The 22,156-nt window shown below is 41.1% G+C and overlaps 1 pseudogene; it reads left to right on the forward strand.

The window, feature by feature from the left end:
- The first annotated feature begins 21,619 nt into the window (after window positions 1–21,619).
- Window positions 21,620–21,698, forward strand: LOC132874698 (U2 spliceosomal RNA; annotated as a pseudogene).
- The last annotated feature ends 458 nt before the right edge of the window (window positions 21,699–22,156 follow it).

The following is a 22,156-nucleotide window of genomic DNA, read 5'->3' on the forward strand; positions in this document are numbered from 1 at the left end:
TCCGACTCATGCCCTAATTTTAAGGACTCGTGACTCGACTTGGACTTGAGCACTGATGACTCGGATTCGTGCATTAACTGCATTCGGACTCGTAAATTGGAGACGAGGACTCGGATTTTTTCTTTATTTTTTGTAACATGCCATAATAATTTGGCATAAGATATTTATATCTGGGCGGCACGGTGGTGTAGTGGTTAGCGCTGTGGCCTCACAGGAAGAAGGTCCGGGTTTGAGCCCAGCGGCCGGCGAGGGCCTTTCTGTGCGGAGTTTGCATGTTCTCCCCGTGTCCGCGTGGGTTTCCTCCGGGTGCTCTGGTTTCCCCCACAGTCCAAAGACATGCAAGTTAGGTTAACTGGTGACTCTAAATTGACCGTAGGTGTGAATGGTTGTCTGTGTCTATGTGTCAGCCCTGCAATGACCTGGCGACTTGTCCAGGGTGTACCCCGCCTTTCGCCCGTAGTCAGCTGGGATAGGCTCCAGCTTGCCTGTGACCCTGTAGAACAGGATAAAGCGGCTAGAGATAATGAGATGAGATGAGATATTTATATCTGCATTAATTTTTGTACTAATTTCATGCAAGAGTGTCACACTTGCGGGCCTTGGCACGTGCATCAGATAGACTCTCGGGCGTGGTCCGGACAGTGCGTGCGCCAAGCGAACTCTCGCGTGCACGCTGTAAACGATTTGCACATGGACAGGATTAAGGCACAATCAGCGCGCCTATATAAAAACTGTGAAAACACACTTACTTTGCGAAGTATTGAGTTGTGTTGCTGACACATTACCGAGCCTTATTTCCTTGTTTGGTTTCCTGATCCTCGTCTTTGATTCTGCCGAGTCTACGATAGCCTGTTTGTGCCTCACTCGACCTATTGCCTGTTTCACCGTTTTACCATTTTGCCTGCCTTTCTGGATTGTCTTCACTCATATTAATAAACACACCTTCTGCACTTACTTCCGTCTCCCGACCATCTCTGACCGAATACTTCACACTCCCTGACAAAGAGAAGCACATTCGCCTGTTCATACGTCATGTTCAGGAACAAACTAATGTTAATGGCGCTGAAACAGCCACCGTCAAACGGTGTGGTTGGAATCTTGTTCTCGGACTCAACTCTAAATTTTTTTGTTAGTGACTTGGACTTGAACACCAGGAACTCGAAACTGGACTCGGACTAGAGGTTTAGTGACTCGACTACAACACTGGTATGGTATCAGAAAGAATGGCACCTTGTATGAAGGTGGGCCTCTTCATTATATTCCATCTGAAAGCTCCCCTCTTGCTCAGTAAACGAAAGCACATCCTACATGGTGATAAGCTCAGGGCTCCTCAATGAGGAGCGCTCATCTTCATGATCTTCAGTAATGAGCCTCATTGTTTTGCTCCTGCTCATTCCACTCATTATCAATCTCCTTTCCCTTATCATCTCCATCATGATCAGAATCAAAGCATGTCTTATCTTGACCACTTCCTCTTTCAAAACTAAACATCAAACAGTCCGCTTGTCTGAACATTCTGGAAAAGTTACTCTGATCCTTTATGAAATCTTCAGAATGTTTGGCTTTAACAACAGCACAGAAATGTGACTGTGCTTGAACTTAAACTCAAATGTACAGTACGTTGACATCCCTGAGACACGAAAGTGTACAAATGATAGTAAAATAAAATTTTATCTGATTTCTAAACTCTATTTCTTTAAAAATTCCAAAGAACAAATGATGGAAAAGCTCCAGGCTTTGATCCTGAACTCAGGTTGCTGTTTGTGTGGAGTTTTGCATGTTCTTCTTGTGTCCATGCGTGTTTCCTCAAAGTTCTCAGGTTTCCTCCCACCTCTCCAAAACATGCATGTAGTTGGACTGACTACACTAATAGGTGTGAGTGTATGTGTGTGGCGTCCTATCCAAGATGTACAATCCCGATTCCAAAAAAGTTGGGACAAAGTACAAATTGTAAATAAAAACGGAATGCAATGATGTGGAAGTTTCAAAATTCCGTATTTTATTCAGAATAGAACATAGATGACATATCAAATGTTTAAACTGAGAAAATGTATCATTTAAAGAGAAAAATGAGGTGATTTTAAATTTCATGACAACAACACATTTCAAAAAAGTTGGGACAAGGCCATGTTTCCCACTGTGAGACATCCCCTTTTCTCTTTACAACAGTCTGTAAACGTCTGGGGACCGAGGAGACAAGTTGCTCAAGTTTAGGGATAGGAATGTTAACCCATTCTTGTCTAATGTAGGATTCTAGTTGCTCAACTGTCTTAGGTCTTTTTTGTCATATCTTCCATTTAATGATGCGCTAAATGTTTTCTATGGGTGAAAGATCTGGACTGCAGGCTGGCCAGTTCAGTACCCGGACCCTTCTTCTACGCAGCCATGATGCTGTAATTGATGCAGTATGTGGTTTGGCATTGTCATGTTGGAAAATGCAAGGTCTTCCCTGAAAGAGACGTCGTCTGGATGGGAGCATATGTTGCTCTAGAACCTGGATATACCTTTCAGCATTGATGGTGTCTTTCCAGATGTGTAAGCTGCCCATGCCACACGCACTAATGCAACCCCATACCATCAGAGATGCAGGCTTCTGAACTGAGCGCCGATAACAACTCGGGCCGTCCTTCTCCTCTTTAGTCCGAATGACACGGCGTCCCTGATTTCCATAAAGAACTTCAAATTTTGATTCGTCTGACCACAGAACAGTTTTCCACTTTGCCACAGTCCATTTTAAATGAGCCTTGGCCCAGAGAAGACGTCTGCACTTCTGGATCATGTTTAGATACGGCTTCTTCTTTGAACTATAGAGTTTTAACTGGCAACGGTGGATGGCACGGTGAATTGTGTTCACAGATAATGTTCTCTGGAAATATTCCTGAGCCCATTTTGTGATTTCCAATACAGAAACATGCCTGTATGTGATGCAGTGCCGTCTAAGGGCCCGAAGATCACGGGCACCCGGTATGGTTTTCCGGCCTTGACCCTTACGCACAGAGATTCTTCCAGATTCTCTGAATCTTTTGATGATATTATGCACTGTAGATGATGATACGTTCAAACTCTTTGCAATTTTACACTGTCAAACTCCTTTCTGATATTGCTCCACTATTTGTCGGCGCAGAATTAGGGGGATTGGTGATCCTCTTCCCATCTTTACTTCTGAGAGCTGCTGCCACTCCAAGATGCTCTTTTTATACCCAGTCATGTTAATGACCTATTGCCAATTGACCTAATGAGTTGCAATTTGGTCCTCCAGCTGTTCCTTTTTTGTACCTTTAACTTTTCCAGCCTCTTATTGCCCCGTCCCAACTTTTTTGAGATGTGTTGCTGTCATGAAATTTCAAATGAGCCAATATTTGGCATGAAATTTCAAAATGTCTCACTTTTGACATTTGATATGTTCTCTATGTTCTATTGTGAATACAATATCAATTTTTGAGATTTGTAAATTATTGCATTCCGTTTTTATTTACAATTTGTACTTTGTCCCAACTTTTTTGGAATCGGGGTTGTATTCCCGACACACCTCGCATGCAGTGTTCCTGAGACTGGGTCTGGAATGTACAATTAATTAAAAACGCAAATCAGTTTATCACTCACATGCAATTCAGATCCTCAGTTGTCTTGAATAAACAATGATAAAAGAAATTTGGTGACTATCTTGAAACTATGCCAGGAAGCAGTTCTTTTTTTTTTTTTAATTAAGAGCTTTTCGACAAGAGCGGAGCAGCACAGTGGTATAGTGGTTAGCACTGTCGCCTCACAGCAAGAAGGTTCTGAGTTTGAGCCCAGTGGCCAACGGGGCCCCTTTCTGTGTGGAGTTTGCATGTTCTCCCCGTGTCTGCGTGGGTTTCCTCAGGGGTCTCCAGTTTCCCCCACAGTCCAAAGAAGTGCAGTTAGGTTAACTGGCTAGTCTAAATTGTCCATAGGTGTGAATGGCTGTTTCCCAAGCCCGGAAATGGGAGAGTTGCAACAGGAAGGGCATCCGGGGTAAAAATATGCTCCAATTAATATGATGTGGATCAATAGGGTCCACATCATGGGCAGTGACCCCACATACATAAAGTGGGACAAGCTGGAAAAAGTGAGCTTTTTCACAGGAGCAGTTTAATTTCGGCAAACCACCTTTTGGGAGGTGGGAGGAAACTGGAGAACCCAGGAGAAATCGACATGGACATGAGGAGAACATGTGACAACAGGAAACTGAAGTCAGGTTCAAAGCTCAGTTCACTCCAACTTCAGCAACAGTATATGTATTATCAGGAATCATGACACCTGGCCATGTCTGTAAGTGTGAGCGAGTGTGAATTTCAGTCATTGTTAGGGTGCAAACGCATATACCATATGCCTGCGTGTTGCTGTGTGTGTGAAAGAGTGTGAGAGCGAGAGAGAGAGAACAATCATTAAGTAAAATCCCAGCTCAGGCCACTCTGTCCATCTCTTGCTGTGCTCTGTATCACTGAACACAGTTTCCCATGTAATAGTACAATGCTTAACAAAGGGCGTTTGTGTGTGTGTTTGGGAGTAGGATACGTAGCTTAGCTGCAATCCAGGTCTGCTGCTCTTTTGTGAACACACACACACACACACACACACACACACACATATATATTTGGACATGAAAGAGGGGGCACAGAGTCAGCTGGTTCTGACTTCATTTAGGTCATCAATCTGATAAGTGTGCCCTTGAGTTACAGTTGGCGCGTGCACACACACAGACACACACATATACAGTGGTGCTTGAAAGTTTGTGAACCCTTTAGAATTTTCTAAATTTCTGCATAAATATGACCTAAAACGTCATCAGATTTTCACACAAGTCCTAAACGTAGATAAAGAGAATCCAGTGAAACAAATGAGACAAAAATATTATACTTGGCCATTTATTTATTGAGGAAAATGATCCAATATTACATATCTGTGAGTGGCAAAAGTATGCGAACCTCTAGGATTAGCAGTTAATTTGAAGGTGAAATTAGAGTCAGGTGTTTTCAATCAATGGGATGACAATCAGGTGTGAGTGGGCACCCTGTTTTATTTAAAGAACAGGGATCTATCAAAGTCTGATCTTCACAACACATGTTTGTGGAAGTGTATCATGGCACGAACAAAGGAGATTTCTGAGGACCTCAGAAAAAGCGTTGTTGATGCTCATCAGGCTGGAAAAGGTCACAAAACCATCTCTAAAGAGTTTGGACTCCACCAATCCACAGTCAGACAGATTGTGTACAAATGGAGGAAATTCAAGACTATTGTTACCCTCCCACCTGGCGACTTGTCCAGGGTGTACCCCGCCTTTCGCCCGTAGTCAGCTGGGATAGGCTCCAGCTTGCCTGCGACCCTGTAGAACAGGATAAAGCGGCTAGAGATAATGAGATGAGATGAGATATTACCTTTCCCAGGAGTGGTCAACCAACAAAGATCACTCCAAGAGTAAGGCGTTTAATAGTCGGCGAGGTCACAAAGCACTTCAGGGTAACTTCTAAGCAACTGAAGGCCTCTCTCACATTGGCTAATGTTAATGTTCAAGAGTCCACCATTAGGAGAACACTGAACAACAATGGTGCGCATGGCAGGGTTGCAAGGAGAAAGCCACTGCTCTCCAAAAAGAACACTGCTGTTCGTCTGCAGTTTGCTAAAGATCATGTGGACAAGCCAGAAGGCTATTGGAAAAATATTTTGCGGATGGATGAGACCAAAATAGAACTTTTTGGTTTAAACAAGAAGCATTATGTTTGGAGGAAGGAAAACACTGCATTCCAGCATAAGAACCTTATCCCATCTGTGAAACATGGTGGTGGTAGTATCATGGTTTGGGCCTGTTTTGCTGCATCTGGGCCAGGATGGCTTGCCATCATTGATGGAACAATGAATTCTGAATTATACCAGTGAATTCTAAAGGAAATTGTCAGGACATCTGTCCATGAACTGAATCTCAAGACAAGGTGAATCATGCAGCAAGACAACGACCCTAAGCACACAAGTCATTCTACCAAAGAATGGTTGAAGAAGAATAAAGTTAATGTTTTGGAATGGCCAAGTCAAAGTCCTGACCTTAATCCAATCGAAATGTTGTGGAAGGACCTGAAGCGAGCAGTTCATGCGAGGAAACCCACCAACATCCTAGAGCTGAAGCTGTTCTGTACAGAGGAATGGGCTAAATTCCTCCAAGCCGGTGTGCAGGACTGATCAACAGTTACTGGAAACGTTTAGTTGCAGTTATCACTACACAAGGGGGTCACACAAGATACTGAAAGAAAAGGTTCACATACTTTTGCCACTCACAGATATGTAATATTGGATCATTTTCCTCAATAAATAAATGACCAAGTATAATATTTTTGTCTCATTTGATTAACTGGGTTCTCTTTATCTACTTTTAGGACTTGTGTGAAAATCTGATGATGTTTTAGGTCATATTTATGCAGAAATATAGAAAAGTCTAAAGGGTTCACAAACTTTCAAGTACCACTGTAAGCACAGATACATACCCTACATACACACTACCATCTGCGCAGGGAAACTTGGGACTTCTAGGTTTATAATAACACCATATTTCATCTAAATTGGTGGACATCTACAAAACTGCCAGTGCTCTTTGAGGTTACTCAACTCAGACCTGCTCTTCTCAATGACCTCATGGTAAACATTACAAGATTCAGTGTGTTTTGAATCAGTGTTAATATTTGCTCTACAACTCGGTATCAAAAGAGCTCCTTGGCCTGCATAGAGTACGAATCCATGGTGGGGTTTATTGGTGTTTTCTTGTGGTCCTTGAGAGCCCCTGGTGTGTGTATAGTGGACACTGGGGGTGGGGTAGAGCTCATATGCTTATTGAACTAGGTTAATGCCACACGAGGAACAACGATGGCCCATATGGAAGGGGAGGGATCACAGGGTCACAGAGGATCAGCTGGGGAGTTTTGCTAGCTCCGCACCAGTGAGCAGAACAGACATCTACTGGACTCTCGCTGGACCATTAAAGACTACAGGAGCTGATGTGCAATGGACGGGAAAAGGCCAGTGTTCCCCCAGCCAGGGGGGATTTGTTGGTAGAACTGTGTGTGGCATGAAAGACAAGCGCTGCTTTTACATTGTTCACCATTAACATGATATACAATGAATCTCAAAAGTCACTGATGGGTTAAGGCGGTCATGGTTATGGAGAAGATATCGTCACACCTATGATATTAAACAAAATCACTAAATTGTGGAGGCGGCAGTAGCATATGATTTGCATGATTCGGATCATCAAACCATATGTGAATTTCTTGCATATACTCAAGATTTTCAGAAAGACACTATAAAAAGCCTTTTGTTTGCTAGATCATTCAGGATGTCCCCAATGTAGGATAGTGTCAACAAGCAGCTCTCCTTCCCACCTCAGGCAAAGGACATCACAAGATGAGCATCTGCTTCTCGCAAAGGGCAAAACTCATCACTGAACATATGAATTACTAAGTCTAACTCTCAGTCTATACAGTGGTGCTTGAAAGTTTGTGAACCGTTTAGAATTTTCTATATTTCTGCATAAATATGGCCTAAAACATCATCAGATTTTCACACAAGTCCTAAAAGTAGATAAAGGGAACCCAGTTAAACAAATGAGACAAAAATATTATACTTGGTCATTTATTTATTGAGGAAAATGATCCAATATTACATATCTGTGAGTGGCAAAAGTATGTGAACCTCTAGGATTAGCAGTTAATTTGAAGGTGAAATTAGAGTCAGGTGTTTTCAATCAATGGGATGACAATCAGGTGTGAGTGGGCACCCTGTTTTATTTAAAGAACGGGGATCTATCAAAGTCTGATCTTCACAACACGTTTGCGGAAGTGTATCATGGCACGAACAAAGGAGATTTCTGAGGACCTCAGAAAACGCGATGACACTCATCAGGCTGGAAAAGGTTACAAAACCATCTCTAAAGAGTTTGGACTCCACCAATCCACAGTCAGACAGATTTTGTACAAATGGGGGAAATTCAAGAACATCGTTACCCTCCCCAGGAGTGGTCGACCGACAAAGATCCCTCCAAGAGCAAGGTGTGTAATAGTCGGCGAGGTCACAAAGGACCCCAGGGTAACTTCTAAGCAACTGAAGGCCTCTCTCACATTGGCTAATGTTAATGTTCATGAGTCCACCATCAGGAGAACACTGAACAACAATGGTGTGCATGGCAGGGTTGCAAGGGGAAAGCCACTGCTCTCCAAAAAGAACACTGCTGTTCGTCTGCAGTTTGCTAAAGATCACGTGGAGAAGCCAGAAGGCTATTGGAAAAATATTTTGTGGACGGATGAGACCAAAATAAAACATTTTGGTTTAAATGAGAAGCGTTATATTTGGAGAAAAGAAAGCACTGCATTCCAGCATAAGAACCTTATCCCATCTCTGAAACATGGTGGTGGTAGTATCATGGTTTGGGCCTGTTTTGCTGCATCTGGGCCAGGACGGCTTGCCGTCGTTGATAGAACAATGAATTCTGAATTATACCAGTGAATTCTAAAGGAAAATGTCAGGACATCTGTCCATGAACTGAATCTCAAGATAAGGTGGGTCATGCAGCAAAACAACGACCCTAAGCACACAAGTCATTCCACCAAAGAATGGTTAAAGAAGAATAAAGTTAATGTTTTGGAATGGCCAAGTCAAAGTCCTGACCTTAATCTAATGGAAATGTTGTGGAAGGACCTGAAGCGAGCAGTTCATGTGAGGAAACCCACCAACATCCCAGAGTTGAAGCTGTTCTGTACGGAGGAACGGGCTAAAATTCCTCCAAGCCGGTGTGCAGGACTGATCAACAGTTACCGGAAACGTTTAGTTGCAGTTATTGCTGCACAAGGGGGTCACACCAGATACTGAAAGCAAAGGTTCACATACTTTTGCCACTCACAGATATGTAATATTGGATCATTTCCCTCAATAAATAAATGACCAAATATAATATTTTTGTCTCATTTGTTTAACTGGGTTCTCTTTATCTACTTTTAGGACTTGTGTGAAAATCTGATGATGTTTTAGATCATATTTATGCAGAAATATAGAACATTTCAAAGGGTTCACAAACTTTCAAGCACCACTGTAAATATCTGTAGCACAAACAATTCAAGTTTGTTCTGCTCCATTACTGGGTGTCAGTGAATACAGCTCAAAGAGCAAATGGATCAAATAATTACAATTTGTTGACACTAAAATGCTCTTTTTTTTTTAAATACACTTCTCATTATAATAAATAAACGGGTCTTTGAGCTCTTGGTGATGGAAGATGAAGCCACTAGAGGCACAAAAATTGAATTGTTGCTTAACAGTAACCTGATTACATGCCTTGTCTCAGTTACTGTATGATATGTGTGCAGAATTTGACCATCTAACAAGTTTAAATGGCTAAAACACTCACAAATCAGATTACGTTCTGTTGGCATACTGTTATATAAACTAGATCACTGTTGGAGATCATTCGATCCCAACATGTTATGGTGAACAAATTCAGGAATTGAAGAGAAGAACTGGCAGAAAGGTCCCCAGATACATGTTTTATTTCAAAGCAGGCTGAGAGATGAACATTTGCTCTCCATGATTGTAATTTTGGCCAAACTGAACAGCTTTTCTCTGACTGTTGATAATGTCATAGTTTCTCCTTCTTTTCAGGTTAAGAGTTTGGGCGTCATCCTTGACAGTACTCTTCACTTTGAAGCATGTATTAATAATATCACTCGGTCCGCACATTTTCATCTACGCAATATCAATCGATTACATCCGTCTCTTACACCTGTTATTCTTATACGTGCCTTAGTTACATCCCACATTGATTACTGCAGTTCTATCCTCTCTGGTCTTCCTCACAACCTTCTTCATAAACTTCATCTGGTTCAGAATTCAGCTGCCCATATCGTTACTAGAACTTCTTCAGTAGAACATATCACTCCTGTCCTCCAGCAGCTTCACCGGCTTCCTGTTAAATACCATATTGACTACAAGATTCTGCTTCTCACTTTTAAGGCACTTTATAACCGAGCACCTCCGTATCTCTCTGACTCACTTCACGTCTGCGCACCTTCTCGTACTCTTAGACCCTGTTCTTCCATCAATCTCGTTACACTTCCAGCTCATTTGAAAACCACAGGGTTTTCACCCCTGGAACTCTTTCCCTCATGACATTTGTAATATGGATTCTCTTCCAAACTTTAAATCCTGCCTTCAGACATACCTTTTCAAACTTGCCTATTCTCAGTGTTTCATGACTTTTACAATTTTATTGTGTATTGTAAGGTGTCCTTGAGTGCCTTGGAAGGCACCTATAAATAAAATGCATTATTATTATTATTGTTACATTTGGGAGACAAATGAAGTAGAATATAGTCCAAAAAGTAGCTGAAATTAGGATGCACAACTAGAGATAAGAGGTGAAGGAAGTCCTAGTTAGGACTGACTTACTTACTTATCCTCTTCACACTCGAGCATAAGGTCTCCACAAGATCCCTCCATCCAGCACGGTCTTTTGCCTTGGTCTCAGCATCACTCCAGGTGATCTCAATTTGCTTAAGTTCTGCTTCAACTGTCCTTCACTGGGTGTTCCTTGGCCTACCCCTTGGTCTCTTGCCTTGTGGGGTCCATCGCAGTGCAACCCCAGCAATATTTGGCATCCTCAGCACATGTCCTAGCCATTGACATTGTCTATGCTGTATTTCACTGATGATGTATGTGGTCTGGCTGAGCTGGAGGAGGTCTTTCCTAGTTAGGACTTGAATCTGGTCTCAAGATGTTTTCTGTAATGACTTGGACTTGTCTCAGACTTACTGGCTTTGTACTTAGGCTTGTCTCAGCCTTTGGCATTGATTTTGTCTGAGAGTATAAATAAATTTTTGTGTTGTCTTTTCTTGGCATATGCACAACGTTTGACAAGAAATAATATCTTCTACTAGAAAATATAGTCGAATCATTGGAGCAATGCACAAATGATGCCCCCTCGTTGAGGATTTGGTGGCTGTCAGTCTCAATATTCACTTGATCTCACTTTTATTTGGACTTAAGCTTGACTCAATATTGGCTAGTCTTGGTCTTGGACTTGACTACTGTCCTAGTACGTAGGATGGCTATCGACTATAGTCGCAAAGCAGACAATCATCTCATCTCATCATCTCTAGCCGCTTTATCCTTCTACAGGGTCGCAGGCAAGCTGGAGCCTATCCCAGCTGACTACGGGCGAAAGGCGGGGTACACCCTGGACAAGTCGCCAGGTCATCACAGGGCTGACACATAGACACAGACAACCATTCACACTCACACCTACGGTCAATTTAGAGTCACCAGTTAACCTAACCTGCATGTCTTTGGACTGTGGGGGAAACCGGAGCACCCGGAGGAAACCCACGCGGACACGGGGAGAACATGCAAACTCTGCACAGAAAGGCCCTCGCCGGCCACGGGGCTCGAACCCGGACCTTCTTGCTGTGAGGCGACAGCGCTAACCACTACACTACCGTGCCGCCCGCAGACAATCAAATTATGTTTTTACATCAGATGCTTTGGTTTAGCTAGCTCAGTCAGCCATTCATTCATTGAACTTCAGTCACCAATTTATCCTGGTCAGGGTCGCAATGGATCCAGAGTCTATCCCTGGAACACTGAGCACAAGGCAGGAATACAGAACGAATGGGACACCAGTCCATCATACAGCATACATTCACACAATGTAGCACAGCCAGTTCACTCTCTAGCATGTTTATTGGAAGTAGAAGTAAACCCAAGAACCCAGAGAAACCCATGCAGACACCTGGAGAATGTTAGCTTAGAACTGAACAGAGATGCGACTCACTGCACAACCATGCTGCCTGATCAGCCATTCCTAGAAAAAAATTAGCTTATTACAGTCTTATCAGGTAAAAAATGTGGCTTTGCAACAAAGACTGGTTTTCAGTTCTATGAAATAATGTTTTGGATGAATCACCAAAGATGAACATTTCGTCCAGAAGCTGTAAGCACAGGACTCAAATACTAACATGCTAACACATTATTTGACTCAATATATTCAAAATGTGCTGCTTAGCCACTTAGTGGTTAATGTACAACCCTAAATGACATTTTGCATGTCAACTAGGCAAAATCGCACACTCTACGCAGCAGCAGATGGCAATTCCCGTCAATCACTTGACCCTGGGTTGAACAAAGGCAGCAGGACAGTTGAATTGAGCAGATGAGCACCTCATTGATTTCTTCAGGGCACACTGTATTGTTCCATTGTCACACTGGCATTCATTCATACATTTTAATCATGAATTATTAAAGAATTATGCATAGCTGGACAGGTGATGGTGGCAATGCATGCGGAATAAGTTCCCTCTAAATCTCAGTGTTATAGCTTCTTTCTTTTCTTCATAATGGTACCAGCTCCACCCCTTGCTTAATCTGACAATGTCATTCTTTGCAATCAGAAATAAATGATTATGGGTGGATGTAATGTAATTAGACCATACAAAACTCCAAGCCCAATGGTCTGTGTTAACAAGCCTGGTGCATAATAGGCAGCTGCACTCTTGTCCTCTGAATGATCACTGAATTAGGGCTCGGTCTTATTATAGGACTATGATTCCTGGGTGGAGGGAGGGAGGGAGGGAGGAAGTGGTGGAGTGTCCTCCTGCTGCAGTTCATAACATTACATTACAGCGCCTCCTAGTGTCTAAATACTGTTATCATGCAACCTTAGATTGTGAATCCCATTTACTGTCTTTATGGTTTTATTTAGTAACTTTAGTCGACATTTAATTTAAATTTTATTTTAAAGTCCTATCTTAAGATATTACTATACTCTACTATTTTATATTGTATAATACGAGGTATAGATATTCATTAATGTGTCAGGACAGAAGAGCGCACTTTATATTTATATAATTTTAATATGCAGACAATTTATATATATATATATATATATATATATATATATATATATATATATATATATATATATATATATACACACTGTGTGTGTGTATGTTTCATACAACTTTAATGCTATGGGAAAATTTTGCAATTAAAAAGTAATAAAATATTTAACAGTTATTCCATGAAATCGAGTCGTACCTGAGCTGATAGCGGCTATAAGCCATGTACGATGAGATTGAGTGGAATAGCCATTTTATTCTATCCACATTCACTGGATTTTGAGAAACAGGGCATTTTTATTTTTATTTTTTGCAAATGCGATAAATAAAAACTTTATACAAACGTCCAACAAAATCATTTCCGCTTAGAATGTAAACAAACCGGCGAAATGACAGGAGCAATTTGTGAAAAATGCTATAATAATAATAATAATAATAATAATAATAATAATAATAATAATAATTCTTGAAAAATAACAAAGATATGTTCTTCCCATCAAATACTTTCATTCTATATTTTGTTGCTTTTTTTTGTATTTTGGGGGTTTTATTTTCAAATAGAGTTTTTATTTCGTCCTCAGTTGGTTCAGCAACACGTTCCACCATTTTGTTTTTCTCTACTCATGGTATATGAGCTGATAGCTTAGTAGTAAAGTAGCCAATCAGAGCACGCGATTGCTCATATCCACTGAATGTGGATAGAATAATAAGTAATAAAATTAATAGATTTTTTTTTAAATCAAGACTGCCTGGAACTGAAAGAGAATTAAAGCAAGTGAGAATGTCAAAAAAAGAAAAGAAAAACTAAACCTAAAGCAAGTCATCTAAGGTGCTTAGAACCACCTATCAGCAGATGTCTTTTTAAAAATGCATCGCAGAGACATCATATGGTCACAACAAATACTGATTTCATTTTTATTCTTATTTTTCTCATATTTGACTTTTTCAAATCTTTGTTTTAGCTATTTAGAAACTTTTATTTCATAATTTTTGAAAGCATCTTGACTTTACAGAATTTCTTGACATCCGCAAGTCTTGCAAGGTACATTGGCAAGAGAAATAGATCAACAGACAGACAGACAGACAGATAGACAGATAGATAGATAGATAGATAGATAGATAGATAGATAGATAGATAGATAGATAGATAGATAGATAGATAGATAGATAGAATATATTCAATAGTGTTAAAGTTTTGATTTATCTAACATTTTTTGGTCACTATATAAGTCCCTACATGCAATTTTGTAGTTTTGATGTCTTAAATACATTCTAAAATACAGCTGCAACCGAGGGATGGATGGATGGATGGATGGATGGATGGATGGAGACCAGAGCAAAGTGATAATCTTAGACTGATAATAAACATAATATTCAAGGCAGAGACCTGCAATAACACTCCAAAAATATTGTGAGACTAAAGAAAACTGTATTATCTCCTCATCACACTTCCCTTTAATAAATTTCAACTGAGAATCCCGGGTTTCAATGTCAGGAAATAAATAACCAGAAAAATAATTGTCATTTAAAGACAGGAGTGTCTGGTGCTTCGTGGTTAATGGCAGTTTTAGCACCTTACTTATAATTTGGAGCTGTGGGTAAGAAAATATTCTTTAGAAAGTCACCATCAGTCCCTTAAGTACTAGACAAATTAAAATGATCACAGAATGAAACTCTTACCCAAATTTTGGGCACACATAAAAAATAAATGGTAAACAAATCCATTTTTCCCCATTTATCCATTTTTAAAACATTTGCAAAGTGCTATCATACAAATTAAAAATTTACTCACAATCATAAACAATCCAAATTCATAAAAACAATGGGGAGCAAGACAAAAAGCTATGCTTAAGCACTAATTCCAAGACTTATAAAGGATAAGAAATGATCAATAGTCCTGCACAGCTCTATAAATCATGCCACAGTTCAGGGATGACACAAAAGATTTAGAGGTGATACACAATCCAGTGTTGTAGGAGATGGTGTTGTACAATGGTACCAACACTTTATGGTCAGTCTTTGGCTACGAGAATCAGTCCATCCAGTCAGACAATGGACTCGAAACTTGTTAAGATGTCCTCCATCAGTACCAAGGACTTGTTCTCATCAAATTGACAAAATTCTTATTATGTATGCTGGAAAAATGTTTACCAGGCAGGCTCCATGTCCTGCAATGGACTCGAAAACTAGCCGCCTGTGAAAAGCTCCATGAGTGAGATACAGTATATCCACAGCCGAGAAATTATTCTGTTGATGTATCACGTTATAAGAGTGTGAATTGAAGCCATTAATCAAACAGCAGAACCTCATGCTGGCTTGAGTATAAAAGGAACACCAACGTATAAAATACTCAGACTCAGAGGGCCAGTAAGATATTAAGACAAGATTCTGAGTGAGTTCAACCTAGGAGAGTTTTCCCACATCACATTATTGCTGTATTCCCTCCACTGGTTTCCTGTAGCTGCTTACATCAGATTTCAAACACAGATGCTTGCCTACATAGCCAAAACTGGACCCCATACCTAGTGTTGTAGTCAATACCACTTAAACTGAGACCAAGTCATGACCAAGACCAGACTGTATTAAGACCGAGACAAGACCACAACTTTGAGGGGTTGAGGGCAAGTCAAAATCAAGACCAAGGCAGGGCAGGACCAAGTCAAGACCAGGACCAAACCAGTGGGTGTGAAAGGGGGCGAGGAGGGGTGATGACTGTTAATAGGAATGAAAATTTCAAATTAGCAATGAGTCACGTTATTGGTTGCAGTTGAAGCAGGAAGTTTTACATCCAATCACAGTCAGGATGTTAACAAATAAACCAGACAGTGCATAGGCAATTTAGTGACATCCCCACAATTGTGGTCTTGACTGGTCTTGAAATAAAATCCTGAGTCCTCTACTGTATGTCTGAGACCAAGAACAAGACTGAGTAAAAATGTGATCAATTCCAAGACAAGACTGGGACCTTCAAAAAGTGGTCTTGAGACTAAGACTGGTCTCAAGTATTACAACACTACCCCCACCTAGACCATCAAACCCTACTCTGCACCAAATTCCTGTTGAGCCTCTAGCATGGCTCAGCTGGACCCACCATTCTTCAGGGTACAAGGAAGACATTCATCAATACTTTTCTCTGTCCTGGCACACAGATGGTGGAATGAACTTCCTCCAACTTTCTGAACAACTGAATCACTGGCTGTCTTCAAATGAAGACTAAAGACCTACCTCTTCACCAAGCAATGAGGCCTGGAGGCTCTGGTGCTCTTGAGAATTTATACGGCTGTAGTGGTAGTCAAGACTGCCATTAGCAAGTCCAATACCAGTTCTAGCCAAGATCAATTCAAGACCAAGTCTTAAAGGGGTAGACCCAAGTGAAAACCCAATCCAAATAAAACTGATACCAAAATCCATCAAATGTTGCATTACACCAATGATAAAACATTGTTTCTGTGGAATTAAGTCTCATGCACGTAAAAACAAAAGACAATACATACAAAACTGGTTAAGATCAAGACCATATTCAGTGAGATCAATGGTCAAGACAGAGACAAGTCCAAGTACAAATGCCAAGAAGTTCAAGTCCAAGACCAGACTTGAATTTTACAGCCCTACCAAGAAGATTAGTATTTCAAGGCATGATGAGCAGGAGGCAATTACTGTGGTTTACAGGGAGAAGACTGACAAAAAGGCTTAGGATGGCATAAGTACACCGATTACGGTCCCAAGGAAATGGAACAAAACACCAATTTTCCACTGAGTGGAAAAACAAGATGGATATTCTTATCATGAATTAATAATTTCTCAATCTTCAGGAACACGGAGAACCTTGAAAGCAAATAATAAACTGTGTAAGCATTGATATGCTCAACTGCTTTTTATGCCATTTGTTCAGACCACGTTGCTTGAAGATAGCTCTGAAGGTGTGAATAAAAATCTAGCAAGAACATGATGCATAGTGCAGTAACAAATAAGCTTATTCACACCTTACACTGACTGTTCATAGACTCATACCTATTTCTAGCACCTAACATCTTTCTGAAAGGGCTGTTCAGGGCTCCAAAATTTCCTTAAAGACCAAAATCTCTCTATAATAATAATAATAATAATAATAATAATAATAATAATATATTAGGGGCAGCATGGTGGTGTAGTGGTTAGCACTGTTGCCTCACAGCAAGAAGGTCCTGGGTTTGAGCCCAGCGGCTGGCGAGGGCCTTTCTGTGTGGAGTTTGCATGCTGTCTGTGTGGGTTTCCTCAGGGTGCTCCGGTTTCCCCCACAGTCCAAAGACATGCAGGTTAGGCTAATTGGTGGCTCTAAATTGACCGTAGGTGTGAATGTGAGTGTGAATGGTTGTCTGTGTCTATGTGTCAGCCCTGCGATGACCTGGCAACTTGTCCAGGGTGTACCCCGCCTCTCGTTCATAGTCAGCTGGGATAGGCTCCAGCTTGCCTGCGACCCTGTAGGACAGGATAAGCAGCTACAGATAATGGATGGATGGATGGATGGATGGATGGATGGATGGATGGATGGATGGATAATATATTAGCAAAATGCAAAGTGATGGCACAAACCAAGTACAAGAAATGGAGATACGAAAAGGTAGCGTAAGTGTTACATTGGAAATTATGTCAGAATCTGGTCTCCCATTCAGTGAAAAGTGGTATGAACATCAAGCTGAAGGAGTCCTGGAAAATGAAAAAGTGAAGTTACTTTGGGATGCCAAAATTCAGATGGACAAAGTTTTCAGACACTCTAGACCAGATGTTGTAGTGGTGGAAAAAGAAAGGAACATCTGTGCTACCAAAGATGCCGCCTGCCCTTTTGATACACAGCTAAAAAACAAAGAAAAAGAAAAGCTCCAAGAATATAATGAGCTGAAGCGTGAAATAAAGAGAATTTGGCATTGCAATTATTCCAGGGGTACTTGGCACAGTGAGTACAAACTTCTCAGGTTGGCTGAAGAAAACTGAGTTGAGCACGAAGTTTAGCACGATGCAGAAAGCTTGTCTTTTGGGATCACCAAGGATCATAAGAAAGGTGCTGGATACCTAAGGTCATGGGAAATGACTTGATATCCAACAAAAGCGAAGTCCAATAGTGAACATCAAACACTGAGATATAGCCTAATAATAATAATAACTCAACTCCATGAATATATTAGATAGTATATAGGACATCAGAAAAGTTTTAAGGAGGAAAAATTTACTATATATACTCAATAAAGGTGTCTCAGATGCCCTGCTCTGTTTTCTCCAACCTTATAAAATGTTATAGGAGAGACTCAGTGCTCTTTTACTGGCAAATGGGGGGTGTACAAAGTTTTAACCCTCTATACTGTGGTGTTCCCTTCAGGCAACATTACAAATTTTTTTTTACCCATTGTGATCATAATGCATACCATACAAGGTTAAATGCAGGGCTGTCAATAATAATGGCACATGTGTTTTTCTTGAAAATAATTATTTCTTGATGAGGGATTTGGTTTTCTCTGAATAAATTTATTTCAGTTAAATGTTGGATTTTTCTCATTTTTTCAGTGTGAGATGAAGCGACTTCACCAAAGGATGGATTTTTCTCTAACCCTTTTTATTAATCTTTACAAGGGGGGCCAATAATTGCAGAGGGCTCTGAGTCTGACTTTAGTGAAGCGAGAATGATGAATTTTTTTTACACTTCATCAATTGTCTACCCTCTCAAGTACATCATCCCAAAGAACTTCCTGTTTTCACTTCCCATGAATTTTATAGTAATTAGAGAACAGACCTGTTTATACTCACTTACTTTGAGTTGCCACGTACCCTGCTCAGGGTCACAGTGGATCTGGGAATATACCCTGGATGGGAAGCTAGTTCATTCCAGGATACCATGCACACATATACGGGCAATTTATCAGAGCCAGTCCACCTACTGGCATGTTTTTGGGAAGTGGGATGAACTGGAGAATCCTGAGGAAACACACACACACACACAGAGACATAGGGAGAACATGCAAAGAAGTTCAACACAGAGAGTAAACTGAAGTCAGGATCGAACAGGGGGCCTTGGAGCTGTGAGGTGGTAATGCTACTCATCATCGCTCGTCACCACACTGCTGACTTATTTATCGATAGTGTTGTAGTCGAGACACTAAACCTCGAGTCTGAGTCCAGTCTCGAGTCCCCAGTGTTCAAGTCTGAGTCAAGTCCAAGTCATTAAAGAAAATTTCGAGTCGAGTCCACTATTAATCCGAGTTGAGTTTGAGAACAAGACTCTAACCGCACCATTTGAACGGTGGCTGTTGCTGCCTTTATGTGAAAGCATCTCTGCTACTATGTTGGACTAACATTACTGCTCGACTGCCCCATTTTAGTCAACAGGCTACAGATAAAAAGCTTGTTCATCGCTCAGCAAGCCCCGCCCACTATCAACAGGGCAAATAACATGAGAAAGGGTTAACACTAGCTAGTTCATCGCTCAGCAAGCAAACCACGCTATCAACAGAGCAACAAATATAGCGGGTCACTTCCTTCTCTGGGTGGAGTCTAGCCAAATGATGATTGAAGTTCGAGGTCGTCCCCGTCGTCTCCTCGATAGTTCTTCTACATATGGAACACATAGCAGTGCATTTTTTCCCACTGCACGAGAAGTCTGTATAAGCAAAGCGGACAATCCTAGGGGCGTTCTCTCCAGGCATTTTAGCGCCATTAATGTTAGTTTGTTCCTGAACATGACATATGAACAGGTGAATGTGCATTCTCTTGCATGAAATTAGTATAAAAATTAATGTAGATATTAATATCTTATGATAAATTATTATGGTATGTTACAAAAAAATAAAGAAAAAAATCCGAGTCCTCATCTCCAATTTACGAGTTTGAATGCAGTTAATGCACGAGTCTGAGTCCAAGTCTGAGTCATCAGCGCTCAAGTCCAAGTCAAGTCATAAGTCCTTAAAATTAGAGCATGATTTGGACTCGGGTCTGAGTCCTGGACTTGAGTAATACAAGCCTGTTTATAAATATATGAATTTAGATTATTTTCTAAATTACTGGATTATTTTGTGCATTCACAAAATGAACGCATGCTGTGCATCATGGTGGGTTAATGTTAAGCTAACTAGTCAGTGACGCTCCACCTGACATGCTAGCAAACTCTTTTCAAACTCAGAATCATATTGTGTAGCTAACGCTACTAGAAAAGAAAGATTTCTACATTTTATTTATTTGGCAAGCTTATGCTAAAAGATTTCTGAAAGGACTTCAGATAAGTTAACATTATTCATGTTGGCATAACTCTGTTTTTATATGGTAACTAACAGTGTCCAAGTTAACTATCCATCCATTATCTGTAGCCGCTTATCCTGTCCTACAGGGTCTCAGGCAAGCTGGAGCCTATCCCAGCTGACTATGAGCGAAAGGCAGGGTACACCCTGGACCAGTCGCCAGGTCATCACAGGGCTGACACATAGACACAGACAACCATTCACACTCACTTTCACACCTATGGTCAATTTAGAGCCACCGATTAGCCTAACCTGCATGTCTTTGGGGAAAACCGGAGCACCCGGAGGAAACCATGCAAACTCCACACAGAAAGGCCCTCGTCGGCCGCTGGGCTCGAACCCAGAACCTTCTTGCTGTGAGGTGACAGTACTAACCACTACACCACCGTGCTACCCCCAAGTTAACTAGCTATGTGTTAATGTTAGCTGTGGACAAAGCTATGGCAACTTGGCAGGCAAATCCATAGAAAGTAATTTGACGAACCAGACTGCATAGCTATTGCAACATTATCGCTAGCTCTAAAAGCACAGACAACTTCATTGCAAGCTTTCTCTTGGAATAAAAAGTTCATATAACTCAATATGCTTCCGCAGGTTGGACAGCGAGTTTTTGTAGGCCGTGATGTGGCTTGTTTTATGCAAACAAAGCAAACATTTAAAAGAAACGAAACTTTATTCCTTTCAGAAAACTGAACCATGGGTTCCTGAGCCATGAGTGTGTGCATTCCTCAGAAGAACCACGTCCTTTCGATATGTATATCGTCCATTCTGCTATCAACTGATTGTATTCAAATAATTTTTATCCAGTCTATGGACATGACGTGACCCTAGTGATTACTGATAAGCTGCTTCAGTGTCACCTGCGGGGGAAAAAAAAATCATGTTTTAGAAAAGAAAAGAAAAAATATCCATTTTCAGAGCTGCTTTATAGTAACAAGGACCTCGATAGAAATGTAGTGGAGTGAAAAGTACGATATTTGTCTGTCAAATGTAGTCAAGTTAAAGTCAGAAGTTTCCAAAAAAAAAACTTAAGTAAAGTACAGATGCTCAAAAAGTGTACTTATACCGTACTCAAGGAAATTTACTTTGTTACTGTCCAACTCTGACTAAAGGTACAAAAAAAATGGAGTCTTCATGATAGCAGCAGCAGCAAGTTACAGTACTGAGGTGATCTCTTTCAGTGAAGACCCCCCCCCCCCCCCCCCCCCAAAAAAAAAAAAAAAAATCTGTCCCTCTGAGTTACATGTCAATCTTGGGATCGAGATGCTGACCTCTTCTGCTCCTCAGACCTGCCTGATCCATCCTGGTGCCCTGTGTCTGGTTGGAGTCTCATCGCATCGCTCCTGTGGAGGGTGCATATATATTTCCCCATGTGGACAGTTGAAAGTCACACCTGGAAGACGCGCTGAACACTTACAGTAATGCTTTTATGGCTGAGGACTACAGTTGACTTGCTAACTTTAGGACTGCAGTTCTTCGCCTTTTGGCTAAGATCAAGTGTAGTATCTGTTCTTGTCAGTTTAATATCTGATATGCTCTCTAAATTGGCGGCACGGTGATGTAGTGGTTAGCACGGTCGCCTCACAGCAAGAAGGTTCCGGGTTCGCGGCCGGCGAGGGCCTTTCTGTGTGGAGTTTGCATGTTCTCGCCGTGTCTGCATGGATTTCCTCCAGGTGCTCCGGTTTCCCCCAAAGACATGCGGTTAGGTCAACGTGGGGCAGCCTTGGGCTGAAGTGCCCTTGAGCAAGGTACCTAACCCCTGACTGCTCCCCGGGCGCTCTAGTGTGGCTGCCCACTGCTCTGGGTGTGTGTGTGTTCACTGCTTCAAATGGGTTAAATGCAGAGGATGAATTTCACTGTGCCTGAAGTGTACATCTGACAAATAAAGGTTTCTTCTTCTTCAGTTGTCATGAACAGTTTTGCACTCAAGTTTCCATCAATGAAGAGTTTATAACATCAACGAAACTGACTTCATGTTAAAACTGTTAATGTTATGTCTGTTGTTGCCCA

This window comes from Neoarius graeffei, chromosome 26 (genome assembly GCF_027579695.1).
Source record: "Neoarius graeffei isolate fNeoGra1 chromosome 26, fNeoGra1.pri, whole genome shotgun sequence".
NCBI lineage: Eukaryota > Metazoa > Chordata > Actinopteri > Siluriformes > Ariidae > Neoarius > Neoarius graeffei.